Here is a 14,190-nt window from a genome sequence, read left to right on the forward strand (position 1 = left end):
TGATTCTTCCTTAAATGTTATCTTTTCCATAGAAATCATTAACTCTTTGTCTCTTACAAAGAAGACATACACTATTTGCACCATGAGGCATGTGCAAAGTGCGGATACAGGTCCTAGCAAGAATAGAAGCAGTAAAAAGCAGGTTTTTATGGAGTTCTTCAATCTCCCTGTCTCATTATGACCTGGAATATTTACATGTCAAACCTTATAGAATGTAATCAAAGCCATACTTACAGAGATATTAACTGTTTTAAATGTAAATATTTTTTTAAAAAAGAGAAAAGTTGAAAATAAATAATCTAAGCTTCTATCTTAAAAGGAACAGCAAACAGGGATCCCTGGGTGGCTCAGTGGTTTAGCTCCTGCCTTCAGCCTCGGGCGTGATTCTGGAGTCCCGGGATCAAATCCCACATCAGGCTCCCTGCATGGAGCCTGCTTCTCCCTCTGCCTGTGTCTCTGCCTCTCTCTCTCTCTCTCTCTGTCTCTCATGAATAAATAAATAAAATCTTTAAAAAAAAAGAACAGCAAACAAATAAAAAGATAAGAAAAAAGATAAAAGCAGAAATCAATAAAATAGAAAGTAGACTGCAACAGAGGAAATCAATAAGATCAAATAAATTAGTTTCAATACATTTTTATAAATTAGTAATAAATTAAACATTAGTAAGACTGGGCAAGAAAAGAGAAAAATACAAATGACCAGTATCAGGAATGAAAAGGGAGACATTAATGTAGATTCCACAGATATCAAAACAAGATAAGATACTATGAATAACTTCATGCAAATAAATTTGAAAACTTAGATGAAATGGAAAATTTCTGCCCAAAATACAACTAACCAAAAGACAACTAACCAACTTACATAAAAGAAAATAAAAATTCTGAATAGCCTTATATCTGTTTAAAAAATTGAATCCATAATTAATGCATATTAATGTTCCTAGTAATAATGTTCTAGATCAGTGGCTTTAAAACTGTTTTGAGCAAAACAATAGGAAATACATTTTATATTGTGACCCACTGGGAATAGATGTATGGATGCATATGTATATGAAATAAAAGTTTTATGAAGCAATTCTTACTGTTGTTGGGGAGGAAGAATTTCCTTTGCCCTTCAAGACCCTTCTACCTGGACTAAGAATCAAGTTGACTTGACACAGATTAACGGGAAAAAATCAAATTTGATAGTGTACACATGAGGAAATCAAATAGCGAGATGGAAATCCCAAAGACAATGAGGCAACAGGAGACTTACATCAGCTGAATAAAGGGGTAGGGGTCCGAGGACACAAAAGGGAGAACACCTCAGCAGGAAGAGTAAGGAGATGTTTGGAAAACACAGGCACCCTATTATGCAGATAGGTTTCTTAGGTAAAGAAGAATCTCTATTAAAAGCTCTTTTCCTTGTATTAGCAGGCAGCAGATGGGGAGATAAAGAGCTTTTCCTGAATCTGCTGAGTTTTGATTGCTTTTAACTCAAAACAATGTTCATGCCAAAATGGCCCATCTTGGGACAGCTGGCCCTAAGCCCTACAATCTTAATATGAGGGAACCACTCCATTATTTCAATTCTCCTCTGTTCTTTTAAATGATGGTTGTGAGGTGGGAGCAAAACCAACGCCTGGCTCAGAGCAGTAGCCTCGCCGGCCGCCAAGGATTTCTCTGGCTAGTGTTGCTCCCACCAGTCTACAGCATGGGAAACATCTTCGCGAACCTCTTCAAGGGCCTTTTTGGCAAAAAAGAAATGCGCATTCTCATGGTGGGCCTGGATGCTGCAGGGAAGACCACCATCCTGTACAAACTAAAGCTGGGTGAGATCGTGACCACCATTCCCACCATAGGCTTCAACGTGGAGACCGTGGAGTACAAGAACAGCAGCTTCGCCGTGTGAGATGTGGGTGGCCAGGACAAGATCCGGCCTCTGTGGCGCCACTACTTCCAGAATACACGAGGTCTCATCTTTGTGGTTGACAGCAATGACCGGGAGCATGTGAACGAGGCCCGTGAGGAGCTCATGAGGATGCTGGCGGAGGATGAGCTCAGGGATGCCGTCCTGCTGGTGTTTGCCAACAAGCAGGAGCTCCGGAACACCATGAATGCGGCTGAGATCACGGACAAGCTGGGGCTGCACTCCCTGCACCACAGGAACTGGTGCATTCAGGCCACCTGTGCCACCAGCAGGGATGGGCTCTATGAGGGACTGGCCTGGCTGTCCAATCAGCTCCGGAACCAGAAGTGAGCCCCCCCCCGCCCCAACTCCCTCCTTCCACCCTGCTTTGCTCTCCTGTGGTGTGAGTGCCAGAAGCTGTCTCCACGGTCGGTCACAGTGTGCTTCACCACGCTGGAAATGTGCAGACGCAGCCTGCAGCCGGGTTTTTATTTAATGTAAATAGTTTTGTGTTCCCAACGAGGCAGTTTCTGGTACTCCTATGCAATATTACTCAGCTTTTTTTTATTGTACAAAGACAATCAACCCACTGTTCAATACTGAGAAGGGATTTAGGCACACGGGGCCTCCGGGAGTCGCTGTGTGGGACCAGCCTGGCACGCCTCCTCGGGGCATTAGGTCTATGTTGAGATCCATTTTGGTGGTTGGTTTTTAACCCAAACTTAGTGCATTTTTAAAATCGTTACAAATAACAAGAAAAGGAGAACACTTGAACACACAGAAGGGAGATATGTGCCTAGTGTAGGTTCTGCAGGGGCAGCCAGAGTCCAGTCCACCAGTGGGCCACTTCCCGTCGGGAACGTGAGACTGGGGCAGAACCAGCCACGGTCCATTCTGCATGGTCACAATAGGGTCCCTGTGATCACTCTTGTCTCGGGTCATCCTGTATCCCCTAGTGTTTGTGCTCGTACTTGTGCTTACATGGCCATCCAGGAGATGGGCTGGGGGGCTGCATTACCGCTCACAGACCCCTTGGAGGGACCCCGGCCTCCCTGGGGGCAGTGTGGGCACTCTGGCTTCCTCTGGGCCGCCTGGGGTCTCACCAGCAGGAGTGCAGCGGGGGGGGGGGCAGGCCAGTCATCCCAGCGCCTCAGCCCCGAGCCCCGGGAGCCCCTGTCTACATGTGCTTTCACTCCCTCAGCCTGCAAGGGTCAGGTTTGCCATCAAAAGGACGACCTCTATTGTTTTCTTTTGTATAAAGTGTATTGATAAACACTGAAGAAGCCGGAGCTGTTCAACTTTATCTTGGGGAAGTTCTCAGAACTGGTTTATTTGGTGTCGTGGAACCTCTTACTGCTTTCAATACACGATTAGTAATCAACTGTTTTGTATACTTGTTTTCAGCTTTCATTTCGACAAACAAGCACTGTAATTATAGCTACTAGAATAAAATCTCTTAACTATTAAAAAAATAAATGATGGTTGTGAAACACTAAATTGATTTTGTGACCCACTAATAGGTTGTTATGTGCAGTTTGCAGAACAGTGCTTCCCTATATAGGGTAGTCACTATATAAATGTTTGCTATTATTACTATTATTCATCTAAGGATCTCCAACACTTGTGCAATATCTGGCACACAGTAAGCATCTGATAAATGACTGTAAATGAATTATTTGTGGCCTTTAAGAGAGTGGTCTCAGTAGAGAGTTGGGAGTAGTATCCCCCTCTTGAGACATTCTTCTCCTTAACTTTTACTAGGAACTAGGGTATCACCTACACCCATGTCTACCTCTTATAACTAATAACAAAAGAAATTTGCCAGTCACCAGAATGAAAAAGAGGTGGTCATGTAGTTGTCATCAGCTGTACATGTATAAACTGTCTCACACAGGCAAGGCATCTCTTCACTGCATTTTCATCTCAACTACTTTGGTAGCCCCAAATGTGGCTGAAATTTTTTTTTTTAATTTATGATAGTCACACAGAGAGAGAGAGAGAGAGAGAGAGAGAGAGGCAGAGACATAGGCAGAGAGAGAAGCAGGCTCCATGCACCGGGAGCCCGATGTGGGATTCGATCCCGGGTCCCCAGGATCGCGCCCTGGGCCAAAGGCAGGCGCTAAACCACTGCGCCACCCAGGGATCCCATGTGGCTGAATTTTAACTTGAATTTGGATTACTAATTTTCATTAACAAAGAAAAGGCCTACCACCATGATGCAGCATTGAAACTGGGTCTTTGGATATACAAAACAAGTCAATTCAAGGCAGAGGGAAATATTAAACCTTTCAAATCACAGAATTTCCAAAGCTACATAAGGTCATTGTAACCAACACATACACTGGAATAGTCTATTCCAATGCATTGAACTACTCAAAAGCCTCTGACCAACTTTGAAGAACTTTTGAACATCCAGTCATGCGTGATTCAATTAAGGGGAGAGGAAACAAAAAAGATTTTGACCAAATGTAAAATACAAGTCAAACACTAGTATTCTTCAATGTGTTTTGAAGCACTCAATCCTAAGAGTTTTCAATCCTAAGAGTTTTCAAGCAATTAAGAATATGGGCATAGGTTAATAATGGCAGCTTGTTTCCACACTGCTGTGCATCACTGTCAGGGAATCAGTGGCCTCTGAAAACTGGAAACAGGATGTAGGCTAAAACTTTGAATGTGGTGCTGTAAAAGGAAAGGTATGTAATTGTATGGATGCATGATTACTATTTTCACTTTGTAAAGAGTTTTAGTACAATTAATGTAGTGTTTCTGTTCTGTCCCCAAATTAAATAGAAATTAACAGTGCAGCTGGGGCATAAGGGCACAGTAGCACCTGACTCCCAAACAGACCAAATTGGGCTCACTCACCACTGACAAAATCCAAAGGCAGAGAGATGACTGGCAGCGAAACAAGGAAGGAATATATCTCCAACACTGGGAAGGCTAACACTGAGAAGACATTGGACTAACATCTCAAAGACTGTTTCCAAAGTGCTGAAAATACTTGTACGTTCACATAAGGAAAATGTGGGACAAAGCGGTGGGCAAAATGTGGTACATGCAGGTGCGCAGTAAAAGTCAGGTCCATCGCTGTCTTGGAGTCAAATACAGGGGGTCTTGCTAGCAAGAGGCAGTTCCTATTGCTAGAGGGGTAGTTTTCGTTTGCATCACAGGATTCTTTGCCTGCAGGGTCCTCACAACACAGGATACTTTGCCTGTAGGGTCTTTTGCCTGAATTAAGAGATAAGCTGGAAAGAAGAACTTAATCAATTGGTAAATACAGACTGAGGTCAAAATGGAGATAGCTGAAGTCCTCTTTCAAGAGTGTTTTATAGTCAGTGGCATCTGAGTACTAAGGATATATAGTAATTCAGGGCCTTGATTAGACAAGTATTCCCAACAGCTTTGGGAATACTTGTCTAATCAAGGCTCTGAAGAGCTTTTAAAAATTAGGGTCTCCAGGCTTTACCTGGACCTATTGAGTATGAATCTCTAGGGAACAGAGCCACTGATCTGCATTATCTTTACAGATTTCCCTGATGATCAGCCAGGTCTGAGAATCAATAGTAGATGGGAACCAAGTAATATTCTCATGGTGTGAAGAATCAATGCACCTGCACAATTATTTGGGTGGTGACAAAAATAAAGCATATGTGTGGTGAATTTCCAACATTCCACCTGATGTAGAGATTTTCTGATAACAATCCTAAAAAGAATCTTTAGTAATAAGACCTCAGGAGTTTGTTACTTCTTAGTCTACTCATGCTTTATTATTAACACATCTTATCTGGGAAGGATACTTTTTCCCATGCTTTATGAACTCAATGTCAGAAGTGAGGGCCAATTTTTCAAAGTGCCACCCTAGCACTACGTAACTTACTTACCATGCTGCATTCTGGATAACATTTTTTTTTAAAGATTTTATTTATTTATTCATGAGACAGAGAGAGAGTGAGAGAGGCAGAGACACAAGCAGAGGGAAAGCAGGCTCCACGCAGGGAGCCTGACATGGGACTCGATCCCGGGTCTGCAGGATCAGGCCCTGGGCTGAAGGCAGCACTAAACCGCTGAGCCACCCAGGCTGCCCAACCATGCTGCATTCTGAACAGCACTGCTTGTATGAAAAAATATAATAGTAACTTTATTTTAATTGGCAGTTTCCTTATCATAAGTAAGAGATGTAAAAGTAGGTCCCATCTTGCCATGATTGGAAAGAAAGTAGTAATTATATTTTCAACCAACTGGATAAGTAGTTAATTATGTAACCGTATGTCACACACACACAAAATTTACTTACTTTTTTTCTTTCTCTCTCCTTATTTCTCCGTATTATTTTCTTCTTAGATGAACATTTCTGACATTTTTCCTTCCACACTTCACTATTTTCGTTACAGGACTTAAACCCAGATATAAATGTACATCCCCCACAACAACTCTGCACAGATTCAGATCTAGTTCCCATAGAATAATTGGCTATTAGTGCTGGAGAGGAACACAGTAGTCATTCAAAATATCATATTTGACTTCATATTAGAAAATTGGGGCTCAGAAGTTAAGTGATTTACCAGATTCTACACAAAAGCCAGATTGGGAATCACATCTCCTATTAGCAGAGCATTTTTCCACCTTCCCTTCCATTCAACAGATACATATAATGAAGTGAACCACAATATATGTGAAGGAATTTTTCTAAATCACTACATCTGCCCATTTTTAATCAAAAATTTTTATAGAGATATAATTCACATACCCTAAAACTCATCCTTTTAAAGTTCAATGTCTTTTAGTATGTTCAGAGTTGTGCAGCAGCAATTACTACAATTTGATTTCAGAATATTTTCCATCACCTATATCTATGAATAGTCACTCCCAATTCCTGATCTCGTCTCCAGTCCCAGGCAATCACTATTTTACTTTCTGTCACTACAGATTTGCTTATTTTGAACATTTCATATAAATGGAATCATAGGGTATGTGGCCCTTTGTATCTGGCTTCTTTCAATTAGCATAATGTTTTCAAAGTTCATTGATGTCATTCCTTTTTTTTCCCAAGTCATATTCTACTGTATGGATATGCCACATTTTGTTTATTCATTCATCACTACAAATAGTGATGTGAACATTTACATACAAGTTTTTGGATACACTTATGTCTTCATTTCTCTCAGGTACTCACCTCAGAGTGAAATTACTAGGTTATATGGTAACACCATGTTTAACGTTTAAGGAACTACCAAGGAGTCTTCTAAAGCAACAGCACCATTTTGTATTCTTACCAGCAATGTATGAGTGTTGCATTTCTCCACGACTCCTTGTTTTTGTCTTCTTTGACCCTAGCCATTCTAGTTGGTATAAAGTGGTATCTCCTTGTGACTTTGATTTTTATTTCCCTAATGATTAATGATATGGAGCATCTTTTCATGTGCTTACTGGCTATTTGCATATCTCTTTTGGAGAAATGTCTATTCAGATCCATTGCCCATTTTTATTGAGTTTTTTTTTTTGTCTTTTTGTTTTAGAATTGTAGAAGTTCTTTTTTTTAATTTTTATTTATTTATGATAGTCACACAGAGAGAGCGAAAGAGGCAGAGACACAGGCAGAGGGAGAAGCAGGCTCCATGCACTGGGAGCCCGACGTGGTATTTGATCCCGGGTCTCCAGGATCGCGCCCTGGGCCAAAGGCAGGCGCTAAACCGCTGCGTCACCCAGGGATCCCGAATTGTAGAAGTTCTATATATATTCTAGATACCAGTCCCTTATCAGAAACATTATTTGCAAAAGTTTTCTCCCATTCTATGGATTGTCTTTTCATTTTTGTGATAGTGTCCTTTGAAGCACAAAATTTTTTAATTTTGATGAAATGCAACTTATATATATTTTTTAATTTGTGCAGTGGTGTCATACATATCTAAGAAACCATTGTCTCAAGGTTGCAAAAATTTATGCCTATTTTTCTGCTTGTTTTTTAGTTTTAGCTCTTGCAATTAGGTCTATGGTCCATTTTGAGTTAATTTTTTAATATGATATGACAGAGGTGTTTTGTTTTGTTTTGTTTTGTTTTGACAGAGGTGTTTAAATCCATTATTTTGCATGTGGATATCCAGTCATCCTGACACCATTTGTAGAAAAGACAATTCTGATTTCATTAATTGCCTTAGCAATCTTGTCACAAACCTATTGACCATAAATATGAAGGTTTATTTCTGGACACTCAATTCTACTCCATTGATCTTTCTATCTCTTCTTATGCCAGTTAGACACTCTCCTGATTACTGTAGCTTTGTAGTAAGTTTTAAGATTGAGAAGTATGATTCCCCTGACTTTGATCTTATTTTTCAAGATTGTTTTGGCTACTCTGAGTTTCTTGAATTTCCATCAAATTTTAGGGTCACGTTGGCAATTTCTCCAAAGAAGCCAGATGGAATTTTGATGAGGATTGCAATGAATCCGTAGGTCAATTTAGAGAGTATTGCCATCTTAACAGTATTAAATCTGATACAGAAACATGAGATGTCTCTACACTTGTTTAGGTGTTCTTTAATTCCTTTCAGAAATGTTCATAGCTTTCAGATTATAAGTTTTCTACCCTTTTTGTTAAATTTATCCCTAAGAATTATATTACTTTAAATGCTATTATAAACAGAATTGTTTTCTTCATTTCATTTTTGGATTGTTCATTGCTAGTCTATAAAAATACAATTGATTTTCATAGGTTGGTCTTGTACACTGTTACTTTGTTCACCTCATTTATTGGTTCTAATAGTTTAATAGAATCCTTAGGATTTTCTGTATGCAAGACCATGTCATCTAAAATAGAAATAGCTTTGTTTATTGCTTTCCCATATGGATACTTCTATGTCTTGTTCTTGCCTAACTGTCCTACCTAAAACCTTCAGTAAAATGTTGAGTAGAAACAATAAGAGCGGACATCTTGTCTTGTTCCTGATCTCAGGGGAAAGCTTTTAGTCTTTCACCATTAAGTATGATACTGTCTGTGGGGTTTTGTAGATGCCACTTATCAGGTAAAGGAGATTCCCTCCTATTCCTAATTTATTGCATGCATTTCTAATAAATGGGATTTGAATTTTGTCAAATGTTTTCTGCTTCTAGTTAGTCATGTGATCTGTCTTTATTGACATGTGTATTACATTAGTTGACTTTCAGATGTTAAGGTGATCTTGCATTGTGAGATATATCCCACTTGTTCATGGTGTATAATCCTTTGTATATGTTGCTGAATTCAGTTTGCTTGTATTTTGTGGAGGATTTGTGTGTCTGTAGTTATAAGACATATTGGTCTATAGTTTTCTTGTGATGTCTGTGTCTAGTTTTGGTATCAGGGTAATACTAGCCTAGCAAAATAAGTTGAGATGTATTCCATCCTCTTCAATTTTTTGGAAGAAGTTATGAAGGATTGATATTAATTCTTCTTTAAATGTAGAATTCAACAGTAAAATTACTGGGGCTTGGATTTTTCCCTGTAGGAAGTTTCAAAACTAATAATTCAATCTCTTGCATATCACAGGTCCACTCAGATTTTCTTCTTGAGTCAATTTTAGGTAGTTTGTGTCTCCCTACAAATCTGTCCATTATGTTAAGTTATCCAATTTGTTGATATAAAATTGTTCAAGTATTCACGTATAAAACATTTTATTTCTTCAAGTTTGGTAATAATGTTCCCCCTCTCATTCCTGATTTTAGTAACTTTATTTATTCTCTCTTTTTTTCTTGGTCAGCCTAGAAAAATGTGTATCAATTTTGTTGATCTTTTCAAAGAACTAATTTTTTTGTTTTGTTTTTCTCCCCATTGTTTTACTATTTTCTTTTTCATTTCTTTCCATTTTAATATTCATTATTTCCTTCCTTTTTTCTTGCTTTCAGTTAGTTTGCTGTTCTTTTGCTAGTTTCATAAGGTGAAGGGTTAGGTTAAATTTGAGATCTTTCTTCATTTTAATGTTCCCATTTATAGCTATAATACTGCTTTCAGTGTACTCCATAAGTTTGGGTATGCTGTGCTTTTATTTTCATTAATTTGAAAGTATTTTCTGATTTCTTCTTTGACCCATTGGGTTGTTTAACCTAATTTATGTATTTTATGTGTTTCTCAAATTTTCCCCCATTATTGACTTCTAATTTAATTCCATTGTGTTTAGAGAATTTTTCTTTATATAAATTCAACCCTTTTACATTTATTGAGGCTTGTTTTATAGCTTAGCACACACATCCTGGAGAATGCTCTGTGTACCCTTTTTTTTAAAAATATTTTTATTTCATTTATTTCATGAGAGATACAGAGCGTGCACGCGAGAGAGAGAGAGAGAGAGAGAGAGAGAGAGAGGCAGAGACACAGGCAGAGGGAGAAGCAGGCTCCATGCAGGGAACCCAACATGGGACTCGATCCCGGGTCTCCAGGATCAGGCCCTGGGCTGCAGGCGGCGCTAAACTGCTGCGCTACCAGGGCTGCCCTACTCTGTGTATTCTTAAGAAAAATGTGTGTTCTGCTGTTATTGGGTGGAATGTTTCATAGATATCTATGAGGGCTGATGTTTATAGATGAGAAAAATGAGATACAGAAGGCATTAGTGGACTATCCAATGTTGCATGCCTACCTGGTCACAGAGGTGGAATTATTAAGGTGAATCATGTGAAACTGCCATTCTTGAACATCAAAAATTAATGATTATCAACAATTTCTTATAGTTCAATCCCACACAACCTAAATCTCCTAACTCTCAGTCCAGCATTCTCATCACTTAACCAGAATATTATGTTAGGATAGTCTGTGCTACATAAGGCATACACCCTGAGCTATTTTTGGCTTACAACAATGCATACTGATTTTGTGCTCATCTTATTCTATTCAGATACTGCAACTTTCCTCCGAATGGTGACAGAGGGATCACAGCTGCTTCTATTTTGTGTGCTTGCCTTCCAGGGCATATGTCAGGGGAAGAGAACTTCAGAATCACATGGCATGTTCTTGATGGTGAGCCCTGTGGGTGGCTTAGATCACTTCTGTGTACAGCTCATTGGCCTAGTCACACAGCCCAAACCTACTCTGTGTGGCTGCTTTACTTCCAATAGAATTTTCTATCCTTTGGTCAACTACATTGAGAATGTAGTCTAACCTGACAGTAAAGTGTGCCTTCTCATCTCAAGAGTTCAGCATTTGATTCTTCAATCTCTTTGGCTTTTCTCATTTTAAGACTTAAAATGTATTTTAAACAAATCAAAATGTAGGGCTGAAATATGCCTCAGAATTCAAAGACGAAATAAATCCTATTGGTGGATTTTTCCTAATGTGAAGCCCTATCATATTTTAGCTAATTTAGGAGAAATTATTAACAAGACAAAACAAAGCCCCATAAAGACCATAATAAACTCATTGGAGGTTTTCTGAGAGTCAGAGCATGGGATCAGCCTATTTCACTTCACTGCCTCCTGGTAAACAAATAAATGAATGAAAACCCTTTGAATTACAGGGCCATCTATAAACTGGAAAGGGACATCAACTTGTGTGGGTCTGGATAATCTCTACTTCTACAACATGTCTACTGAGAAGAACCCTCTAGGGATCCCTGGGTGGCACAGCGGTTTGGCGCCTGCCTTTGGCCCAGGGCGCGATCCTGGAGATCCGGGATCGAATCCCAGGTCGGGCTCCCGGTGCATGGAGCCTGCTTCTCCCTCTGCTTCTCCCTCTGCCTGTGTCTCTGCCTCTCTTTCTCTCTCTCTCTCTGTGTGACTATCATAAATAAAATAATAGGGATCCCTGGGTGGCGCAGCGGTTTGGCGCCTGCCTTTGGCCCAAGGCGCGGTCCTGGAGACCCGGGATCGAATCCCACGTCGGGCTCCCGGTGCATGGAGCCTGCTTCTCCCTCTGCCTGTGTCTCTGCCTCTCTCTCTCTCTCTCTCTCTGTGACTATCATAAAAAAAAAAAAAATTTAATAAATAAAAAAATTTAAAAAAAAAAAAAAGAGAAGAACCCTCTAAGTAACTGAACATTTCACAGTTCTAGAACTACATAGAGATGCTTGGTTGTGGCCACTACAGCTTTCTCAAAGGCTCAACCCAGGAAAAATCTCATTTCAACTCTGTTTTAAAAAATCTCATTTTGACTCTCCTTGTATACCCATCAAGGGAGCCAAGTGCAATTTTTCAGTGGGCTCCGAAAAAGGAACTTGGATGTGCGCTCTCTGTATGCAATTTTCCATTGCCTTTACAGTCCAGGGTGGCTGAGAAATAATTTCCAAGCACACGCTGTTTAAAGAAAACCCAAGGAAGCCTCTGAGTGGCTGGTGTCAACTGTCAAGACTGAGATGAGAGCTCAAGAGGGGGACAGCCAGGATTGTGGGTACTGTCTCTTGCCTGGGCTGACATGGAGAATGCATGTGGCATATTGAGGAGATGGGGAAGTGGTAACAAGGAAGACAATGTCAATTTCTAGTATCTGACACCAAAGGACCCCAAGTCCATTTGTGCTTAAGCCAAAATGAAGTACTGTAGAGAAATTTGTAAAATCCTACTACCAAAAGATGATCAGAGGAACGAACAAATTCTTACTCTCACAGAAAGATAGTTCTTCATATAACCCATATCCCCATAAGGACATCTGGGTTTCTCTAGATGTATTTATTTGCTTATTCCACTGGTTTGGTTCAAATAGACAGCAATAATTTGGGTCAGTGGTTAACTTCCATTATTTCATAGTATCATCTCCAGTCTTGACTTTAAAGATATACAATTGGCAGTTGTGGAAGGTGAAAGAATCTGGTATATTTTTCTCTTACCATTAAGAATTTGGGTTTCTCTTAGAGCAGCAGTTCTCAAACCTTTTGGCCTAAGGATTCATTTACTCTCTTAAAAATTATCAAGGGGGATCCCTGGGTGGCTCAGCAGTTTGGTGCCTGCCTTCGGCCCGGGGTGTGATCCTGGAGTCCCGGAATCAAGTCCTGCATCGGGCTCTCTGCATGGAGCTTGCTTCTCCCTCTGCCTTTGTCTCTGCCTCTCTCTCTCTCTCTCTGTATCTCTCATGAATAAATAAATAAAATCTTAAAAAAATTATCAGGGAATGCAAAGAGCTTTTGTTAATCTGGATAGATATCCAGATATCTAAACTTAGAGAGTCAGTAATTAAAACTGAGAAATTTAAAACCTGTATTTATTTATTCACTTGAAAATAATAACATTCCCATTATATGGTACCATAAGTAACCTATTTTAAGGAAAAATAACTATATTTTCTACAACAAAACTTTAGCACTGTTTATCTTTTTGCAAATTCTTTTAATGTCTCGTTTAATAGAAGATAATTGGATTCATATACTTGTTTCTGCATCCAATCTGTTGCCATGTTATTTTGGTCAAAGAATATGAAGAAAATCCTTCTCATGCAGATAAGTAGAAAAGGAAGAAGTATTTTAATAATCTTTTCAGATAATTTTGGGTGTTTTTCTTTAACACTAAGCTTAAACTCGCCAAGTGGTAGTTTCTTGAAGTTTAGTACAACGTGGAATCTAAAACACTGTCATGAACTTTTCAAATTCTGTGACATTAAAATTCATCAGCCTGGGTGTTTTCCAACACCAAAAACCAATTCTCTGATTCTCCAGACACTAACTGAATGTCTCACAATTCAATTTTATTCTGACACTCCCTGAAGTTAACGTCAAACTCCACAGGATTAAGGGCTCAGTCCCACAAGGATGTTCCCACTTCAGACACCACTCAAAAATATTGGATCCCCAAGATACCCATACTTCTGTCTGAGTCTGGCTTGGCTACAAATCATAGGTTCCATGAGCCCCCCCTACCCCCCCCACCCCCCTCAGTTTTGATTATGTTAGAACAGCTCACAAAACGAAGAGAAACAGTCTATTTATTACTACAGGTTTATTATAAAAGGACACAACTCAGGAACAGCCAAATGGAAGATATTCCTAGGGCAAGTTATGGGGGGCTGTGTGCATAGAGCTTCCATGCCCTTTCTACATGGCCACCTTTCCAGCACCTTAATGAGCTTACCAATGTAGAAGCTCTCCAACCCCCGTCATTTAAGTGTTTTTATGGAGGTTTCATCACATCAGCAGAATTGGCTATTAATTCATTCTTCAGCCCCTCTGCTCTCCTCAGAGGCTGGGGGAGGTGGGGTTTAAAGTCCTAAGCTTCTAATCAAGGTTTGGTCTTTGTGGTGACCAGTCCCCATCTGAAGCTAGCTAGAGCTGCCTCATTAGAACAAATGATGCTCCTATCACCCAGGAAATTCTAAGGGATTTAGGAGCTTTGTGTCAGGAACCAGAAACAAAGGC

At 39.7% G+C, this 14,190-nt stretch overlaps 1 protein-coding gene and 1 pseudogene across 5 annotated transcripts in view; one reads left to right on the forward strand and one right to left on the reverse strand.

Annotated features, from left to right (window-relative positions):
* Positions 1 to 14,190, reverse strand: part of NMS (neuromedin S) — a 49,619-nt gene that overhangs the window by 32,985 nt on the left and 2,444 nt on the right. The window lies entirely within an intron of this gene.
* LOC144323979 (ADP-ribosylation factor 1 pseudogene) lies at positions 1,562 to 3,269 on the forward strand (annotated as a pseudogene).

Source organism: Canis aureus, chromosome 11 (genome assembly GCF_053574225.1).
Source record: "Canis aureus isolate CA01 chromosome 11, VMU_Caureus_v.1.0, whole genome shotgun sequence".
NCBI classification, from domain to species: Eukaryota; Metazoa; Chordata; class Mammalia; order Carnivora; family Canidae; genus Canis; species Canis aureus.